Below are 9,500 nucleotides of genomic sequence, written 5' to 3' on the forward strand. Positions count from 1 at the left end.
GTGCTCTCTATTTGCTGATGATGTCCTAGTATATATCACTCAATCACATATATCCATCCATGCTGTTATGGCTGAAATAGATCACTTTGTTACATGGTCAAATTTTAAAATCAATGCAGCGAAGTCTGAGGCCCTCGATGTCTCCCTCCCCAAATCCATATAGGATTCCATCCAGTCCAACTTTCCCTTTGCCTGGCCCTCACAGGGTATCAAATACTTAGGAATTCCTATTCATAGAGACCTCTCCCATCTATGTTATCTTAATTTTGGGCCCTTTATTGAACAACTCCATACAGACCACGGTTGGCAAGTTAGAACTTTAAGATTCACTACGTGAACCACTGGTGTTTTGTGGAAAAGCACATGTACACTGTGTTCCAAATTATTATGCAAAAAGTGTTTAGGAGTGATAAGGGAAGAATTTGTTTGTTTGTCAGTTAAACTCATTGATGGTGATGTGTGTCAGGGTTCTTTATATCACTGTAAGCAATTGCAGACACCTGTGCTAATTAGTTTGGCAGGTGTGTCCAATGAAAGGCAAGACTACTTAAGAAGGCTGTCTCACATTATTAAGCAGCCTACATTTTCTGCCAAAATGGGAAAGAAAAAGGATGTGTCGGCTGCTGAGAAGCAACAAATTGTGGAGTGTTTAGGTCAAGGCATGACTACAATCAACATTGTGCGATGATCAGGATGAAGTGTCTTGGCAATCAAGAAGTATGTAGCTGATTCACAGTACACACGTGTGCGTGCTGATAAGGGCAAATTGAGGACTCTTTCCTACAGGCAATTACGTCAGGTTGAAAGAGAAGCGGCAAAAAAGCCTTGTCATAGCAGCAGACAAGTTTTTGAAGCTGCTGGTGCCTCCAACGTCCCCCGAACAACAAGATGCAGGGTCCTTCAGAGGTTTGCAGCTGTGCATACGCCATCCTGTCGACCTCCTCTATCCACTTCACACAAGCAGAAACGGCTCCAGTGGGCCAAACATTACATGAAGACTGATTTCAAAACTGTTTTTTTCACGGATGAGTGCCGTGCAGCGCTCGATGGTCCAGATGGATGGAGTGGAGGATGGCTGGTTGATGGACACCCCACGCAAACACGGCTACAGCGCCAACAAGGAGGAGGTGGAGTAATGTTTTGGGCTGGAATCATGGGGAGAGAGATTGTCGGCCCCTTTAGGATCCCTGAAGGCGCTAAAGATGAACTCCATAATGTATGTGGATTTTCTCAAACAGCACTTCCTGCCATGGTTCAAAAAGAAGAACCGTGTATTTCACAGCAAGATCATTTTTTTGCATGATAATGCACCATCTCATGCTGCACATAAAACATCTGCATCTCTGGCTGATATGGGCATAAAAGGTGACAAACTTATGGTGTGACCCCCATGCTCCCCTGACCTCTACCCCATTCAGAACCTTTGGAGCATCATTAAAAGGAGTGTCTATGATGGCGGGAGGCAGTTCACATCTAAGCATCAGCTCTGGGAGGGTATTCTGTCCTCATGCAAAACAATTGAAGCAGAAACCATCCAAAACCTGACAAATTCAATGGACGAGAGAGTTCAGAAGCTCCTTTCGAACAAGGGGTCCTATGTGAAAATGTAACATCACCTAGAATAAAGTTTTGAGTTGAAAACTGTTTGATTTCACTTTCTAACAACCTGCTAATGCTTATAATTTCAAAAATGACCATTTTTTTGGTCTTTATTAAAATGAAAAGGTTGATCGAAAAGTTTGGGGGATCTAAGAGTGTGGCAACCCAGTAGTCATGATTACTTCGAATTCTGACAATATGAGGGTCATGCTGCAGGTAGTGCAGCAAGAAGGCACTTATGTGTCTTGCGCATCTCGGAGCCCCAAAATTATTTTGCGGGCTAGATGCAGCTAAAAATTATTATTAATTTTAAATCTGGTGAAGGTTTAGTATAGATGGCCTAATAGGATCAGTGCTGCACACTGCTACAAAGCCCAAATTATTTTCCAGTCAAGATACAGATAAACATGATTAGTAATTTGAAATCTGGTGGAGCTTATTATAGATGGCCTAATAGAATCAGTGCTGCACACTGCTACAAAGCCCAAATTATTTTCCAGCCAAGATACAGATAAACATGATTAGTAATTTGAAAGCTTAAAACGGTTGGTAGGGTGATTTTAACCAATCATCAAGCTTTTACTCTCCCCAGGATGACACAGGGGTAGAAAAGTCATTTCGGATCCATGATTTGTTCATCTTTATGAACGTGAGTCTGTCTACATTATCAGTGGAGAGCCGCGTGCGCTTATCTGTCAGCACATCACCAGCAGCGCTGAACACACGTTCAGACAGAACGCTGGCTGCGGGGCATGACAAGATCTCCAAGGCGTAAGTGGCTAGCTCCGGCCATTTATCCAGATTGGAAGCCCAAAAAGAGCAAGGGTCCAGTGACACAGTCATGGCTTCAATGTTTACTTGGAGATACTCCTGTACCATCGTCTCTAGGCGTTGACTATGTGTCAGACTTCTTGTCTCCTGTGGCCTTGCAAAGGATGGGCTAAAAAAGTGGTGAAATGATTCCGCAAAATTGATGTTATCAGCAGATACTGTGGTTCTGTTATGGTTTGAGTGCTGAACACTTGACGGTCCCACGGTTGGCAAGTTGGAACTGTGAGATTCACTACGTGCACCACTGGTATTTTGTGGAAAAGCACATGTAAGATTCTGCAACAGTCTCTGCTGATACTCCTGCATGCGTGCATCCCTTTCTATGGCAGGAATAATTTCTGCAAATTTACTTTTGTACCGGGGATCTAACAGTGTGGCAACCCAGTAGTCAGGATTATTTCTAATTCTCACAATTCGAGGGTCATGTTGCAGGTAGTGCAGCAAGAAGGCACTCATGTGTGTTGCGCATCCAGGAGCACCAAGTCCCTGTTGTGTTGGTGGCGAGGTAACAATCATGCTTCCTTCCTCTGTCCTCTCCCCCCAACCTCGCACAACAGAAATGTGATCAAGGTCTCCCTCATCTGATGAGTCTTCCATCAGTTCGTCCTCCACTTCTTCCTGGGCTCCTGCACCTTCCTCACTAGTTTGGCTGCTACCATGCGCCCTGGTAAAACCATCTCCCCCACCCTCACATGCCTGCCGCCTTGGTGCTGCCGACCGTCTGGACCTTGCAGATGAAATCCCTTCCGCATACAACTCCTCCTCCTCTACTTCCTCCACCTCCTCTTGTGCCACCACCTGACTCCGAATTCTGTTTAACATGTGCTCCAGCATGTAAATCACCGGAATAGTCATGCTGATAATGGCATCGTCAGCACTAAACATCTTCGTCGCCATTTCAAAACTGTGCAGAAGGGTGCATAGGTCCCTGATCTGAGACCACTCCTCCAGCGTGATTTGCCCCACCTCTGGATCTCGTTGGCCCAGGCTATACGTCAGAACGTATTGCACCAGGGCTTGTCGGTGCTGCCACAGTCGCTGCAACATGTGCAGAGTTGAATTCCACCGGGTAGGCACATCGCATTTTAGCCGGTGAAGTGGCAGGCCCAACGACTTCTGTAGAGATGTAAGTCGCTGAGCTGCGGGATGCGAACGGCGGAAGTGAGCACACAGCGACCGTGCCCTCTGCAGAAGGCCATCTAATCTGGGATAGTGGGCTAAAAATTGCTGGACAACCAGGTTCAACACGTGAGCCATACAAGGCACGTGTGTGACATTGCCCCGGCGAAGGGCCGCACCCAGGTTTGCAGCACTGTCGCACACGGCCTTCCCTGGTTTCAGGTCCAGTGGAGACAACCATTCATGAAATTGGTTCTCCAGAGCTGACCACAACTCCTCAGCTGTGTGACTCACATTTCCCAGACATTTCAATGTAAAAACCGCCTGATGACGTTGAGCCCTACTGCCAGCATAGTAAGGAGGTGTGCAGGATCCCTTCTGCGCAGTTAGAAAGCTTGTGGCATGACCAGACAGGCTTTGGGTGCAGGTGGAAGACCGAGAGGAGGTTGAGGAGGCAGAAGCAGTGGAGGAACTTTGACATAAAGAGGATTGACGCACAACTCGTAGGGACGGCAAGACTTGGACAGCAGCCCCTTGTCCTGCTGTCACCGTAGTTACCCAGTGCCCAGTCAGCGACATGTAACGCCCCTGTCCATGCCTACTCGTCCAAGTGTCTGTGGTGAAATGCACCCTGTCACACACAGAGTTTCTCAAAGAAGCGGTGATGTTGTGTGAGACATGCTGGTGGAGCGCAGGCACACCTTTCTTTGAGAAGTAGTGCCGACTGGGCATCTGGTACTGGGGCACTGCGACGGACATAAGGTCTCGAAAATCCTTTGTGTCCACCAGGCGGAAAGGCAGCATTTCTGTAGCCAAGAGCTTGCAGATGGTGAAATTCAACCTCTTAGCTTTCTCATGGCTAGGAGGAAATGGTCTTTTACTTGTCCACATCTGAGGGACCGAGGGCTGGCTATTGTGCTTAGACGGGGTTGATAAGGGTGTCCCCAGCAAACTGCCGGTCTGTGAGGAAGATGCAGGCGGACATGTTAGGTTGCCTTGATCCAAAGGTGGTGCTATCGATGTCGGACAGCGCTCAACACCAGCTGGTGTTACCACCTCCAAAGAAAATGATGACCTGCCAATCACGCTGGCTGTTGCTGGTAAAGAGGTGGCAGGTCTGCACCCCAAAACAGGTGTGACTGCTGTCCCCCCAGTCACAGAGGATGAAGAGGCCGCGGATGCACAAGATACGGCAGACGGTGGTTGGCCCGGCCGGCTAGGCCGCATTGTAGCACACTGAGCTTCCCACTGCAACTTATGCTTCATGTCCATGTGCCGGTTCATGCATGAAGTACTCAAACTATGTATTTTTTGGCCTCTACTTAGCTTTTGCTGACAAATGTTACAGATAACACGAGTTGGGTCATCTTTATCGATCTGAAAAAATGCCCAGGCTATGCAAGGCTTAGCACCCATGCGACCTGAAGAGCCACCACGACTTGTGGTGAGAGGCAGAGTTGTGTTTGAGGATGCAGTTGTTGACGTGCTTCCAGTACTACGTCTCTGTCCAGGAAGGCGCAACCTGACCTCTTCGTCACTAGCATCTTCCTCCACCTCCTCTGCTGACCTCATCTCTTGGCTGACTGTGGGTTGACAGTAAGTGGAATCTCCAACCTCATCATCATCACCCTGTGCGTTATCACACCCGTCGTCCTCAGAGCCATCCTGTTCCTGCCCTGACAAAAAACTAAAGTTGTCGCTCCAATCAGGTATTTGAGTCTTATCATCGTCTTCCTCATTGTCTCCACCAACAGGAGTTAAAGTTTGGGAATGAGGGTCTACATTATGGTCAGAACCTTCTGCGTCTGGTCCTGGATCCGACTCATAAAGATTCTGGGCATCAGTGCAGATCATTTCCTCGTCTGGATTCACAGAAGCGCTGGAGTCGACCTCTGATTCCCAGGCTATAGTATGAGTAAACAGCCCTGCAGACTCAACCATCTGTTCTACCTCATACTCAGACGGGCAGCTGGAGATTTGGGAGCTGTGAGGAAGCAAGTTCGATTGGGGTGACACCTTTGAGGACTGGAGTATTTGTGATGTTGAAGTTGATGTGGAGGAGAGCCCACTTAAAGGAGCACTTGATATCCGTTGAAGCACCTGCTGTTTTTGTGCCTCATCTGGAATTTGTAGCGATTGGCGTGGCCATAAGAAAGGGATCTTATCACATTGTCCGCTAAAAGAAGTAGACATTTCAGTTTGGCTGGAAGATGGTCTTTCTTCTGCAGATGTCACTGTTGCTTTAACACCTACCCCACGGACACAACCTTTTTTCCCCTTCCCAACACGCCTATTCCCCTTTCCACCAGCAGCAGGCCTTTTTCCACTCATTTTGGTGGTTAACTAATTCACAACTCTGGAGTTGTTTGCACAAAAAAACAATGGATGGGAACTGAGCAGAGCTGAGTGGCCAAACTGTGGTATTAGGCCAAAATTATTGGCTGGGTTAGATGCAGAAAAAAATTATATTCAATTTGCAACCTGATGGAGGTCAGTATAGATGGACTAATAGAACAAGTCCCACACACAGCTAGAAGCCCAAATATTTTTTCAGAGGTAGATGCAGAAAAATTTTTTATTCTGTTTGCAACCTGATGGAGGTCTGTATAGATGGATTAATAGAACAAGTCCCACACACAGCTACAAGCCCAATATTTTTTCAGAGGTAGATGCAGAAAAAAAAATATATTCAGTTTGCAACCTGATGGAGGTCAGTATAGATGAACTAATAGAGAAAGTCCCACACACTGCTAGAAGGCCAAATATTTTTTCAGGGCTAGATGCAGACAAAAAATTATTTTGAATTTGCAACCTGATGGAGGTCAGTATAGGTGGACTAATAGAACAAGTCCCACACACTGCTAGAAGGCCAAATATTTTTTCAGAGCTAGATGCAGAAAAAAATTATATTCAGTTTGCAACCTGATGGAGGTCTGTATAGATGGATTAATAGAACAAGTCCCACACACAGCTAGAAGCCCAAATATTTTTTCAGAGGTAGATGCAGATAAAAATTATTTTTAATTTGCAACCTGATGGAGGGCAGTATAGATGGACTAATAGAGAAAGTCCCACACACTGCTAGAAGGCCAAATATTTTTTCAGAGCTAGATGCAGATAAAAATTATATTCAATTTGCAACCTGATGGAGGTCAGTATAGATGGACTAAAAGAACAAGTCCCACACACAGCTAGAAGCCCAAATATTTTTTCAGAGGTACTGTAGATGCAGATAAAAATTATTTTTAATTTGCAACCTGATGGAGGTCAGTATAGATGGACTAATACAACAAGTCCCACACACAGCTAGAAGCCCAATATTTTTTCAGAGGTAGATGCAGAAAAAAATATATTCAGTTTGCAACCTGATGGAGGTCATTATAGATGGAGTAATAGAACAAGTCCCACACACAGCTAGAAGCCCAAATATTTTTTCAGAGGTAAATGCAGATAAAAATTATTTTTAATTTGCAACCTGATGGAGGTCAGTATAGATGGACTAATAGAGAAAGTCCCACACACTGCTAGAAGGCCAAATATTTTTTCAGAGCTAGATGCAGATAAAAATTATATTCAATTTGCAACCTGATGGAGGTCAGTATAGATGGACTAATAGAGAAAGTCCCACACACTGCTAGAAGGCCAAATATTTTTTCAGAGCTAGATGCAGATAAAAATTATATTCAATTTGCAACCTGATGGAGGTCAGTATAGATGGACACACACAGCTAGAAGCCCAAATATTTTTTCAGAGGTACTGTAGATGCAGATAAAAATTATTTTTAATTTGCAACCTGATGGAGGTCAGTATAGATGGACTAATAGAGAAAGTCCCACACACTGCTAGAAGGCCAAATATTTTTTAAGAGCTAGATGCAGATAAAAATTATTTTTAATTTGCAACCTGATGGAGGTCAGTATAGATGGACTAATACAACAAGTCCCACACACAGCTAGAAGCCCAATATTTTTTCAGAGGGAGATGCAGAAAAAAATATATTCAATTTGCAACCTGATGGAGGTCAGTATAGATGGACTAATACAACAAGTACCACACACAGCTAGAAGCCCAATAATTTTTCAGAGGTAGATGCAGAAAAAAATATATTCAGTTTGCAACCTGATGGAGGTCTGTATAGATGGATTAATAGAACAAGTCCCACACACAGCTAGAAGCCCAATATTTTTTCAGAGGTAGATGCAGAAAAAAATATATTCAGTTTGCAACCTGATGGAGGTCAGTATAGGTGGACTAATAGAACAAGTCCCACACACAGCTAGAAGCCCAATATTTTTTCAGAGCTAGATGCAGAAAAAAATTATATTCAATTTGCAACCTGATGGAGGTCAGTATAGATGGACTAATAGAATGATGCTATGCCCAAAAGATTTTACTTCACTAGGTGCAGTAAAAAAATTGGTATTCTATACACAGGTGGTATATCTTGCAACACAGATAGGCTACTCCACTGACTAACAAACTATGCAATAGGCCAAAAAGGATTAGCTTTGCTAGATTCAGCCAAATGCTGTGAAAAAAACTTGCACAGCACTGGCACAGACCTGCCTGGCAAAAACTGATAGGAACTGATGTAACCTAGTCCTGAAAAGGACTCCAATTACAATTAGTCTTTACTCCCACAATCTATCTATTTAAGAGCACAGACCTGCCTGATAAAAGTCGTAGGAAATGCTGTAACCTAGTCCTTAAAAGGACTGCAATCACAACTATTCCCTACTCCCAAGCTATCTGTAGATTTGTGCGAAAATTGGCTTGAAATTAACAAGGTATAGCGCACACAGCAACAGCGGTGCCGTCTAACACGCAGCTACAGCAGTGAGAAAATGGTGGCGACGGGGAAAATGGCTTGGTCTTATAGGGCAAGGACATGTGACATACACTGCCAATGACACATGCCCTTGCTTGTGTGAAAAAAAGCACTTCGCTCCGTGTGTGCGCTGCTGATAGGCTGACAGATTGCACCTCCCCACTGTAAATGCGGGAAAGAGAAAAAAAAAATGGAGATCTTCATTGTTCCTGCAGAGATCCATCCCCTGCCCCTCCCCCCACCCCGCTGTACACTCAAACTGCGTATTAACATTAATTTTCATCATTACTGAGAAAAAATCCAGTTATGATTTTGGTGCACGAACAGTTATCGAACATAACCTCGAACAGCCGAATTTTTCTCAAATTGTTCGTGTTCGCCGAACGGCTCGAACACCGCCCAAAACAGCTCGAATTTGAGATTGGCGAATAGTTCGAGTAGAACAACGCTCATCTCTATAGTATACATATTAAGAAAGACATAATAGCTAAAAAAACTCTCATAAAATATTTGTGAGAAGAGGGCAGCCAATGGAAATTTCCAATGTGAACTACATTTGTCTGTAAATGGTATAAGAATCCTGCTCACAAGATAATAAAACAGCATTGTTTACACCTGTTAAAGGCCAGACAGCTCAGACATTAATGTGCCCTTATGATTCCTGAGTGCAGTAGTGTTCAAAATAATAGCAGTCCAATATGACTAATCAGATTAATCACTGTTTTTGGTATAAATTATATTACAACATGTCAAACAAGTTACCAGTTGGTGCAGTAGATTCTAAGAAAACCAACAGACTCAGCATTCATGATCTGCATGTTTTTGAGTCTGTAGATATGAATAATTAATTGAAAGGGGGTGTGTTCAAAATAATAACAGTGTGGAGTTCAATTAGTGAGGTCAATAATCCTGTGAAGAAACAGGTGTGAATCAGGTGGCCCTTATTTAAGGGTGAAGCCAGCACATGTTGTACAAGCATTTCTCCTTGAAAGCCTGAAAAATATGGGTCATTTGTAGAGATGAGCGTTGTTCTACTCGAACTGTTCGCCAATCTCAAATTCGAGCTGTTTTGGGCGGTGTTCGAGCCGTTCGGCGAACACGAACAATTTGAGAAAAATTCGG

The sequence above is a fragment of the Phyllobates terribilis genome, unplaced genomic scaffold (assembly GCF_046119375.1).
Source record: "Phyllobates terribilis strain yellow unplaced genomic scaffold, ASM4611937v1 Scaffold_2__4_contigs__length_985480577, whole genome shotgun sequence".
Taxonomy (NCBI): Eukaryota; Metazoa; Chordata; class Amphibia; order Anura; family Dendrobatidae; genus Phyllobates; species Phyllobates terribilis.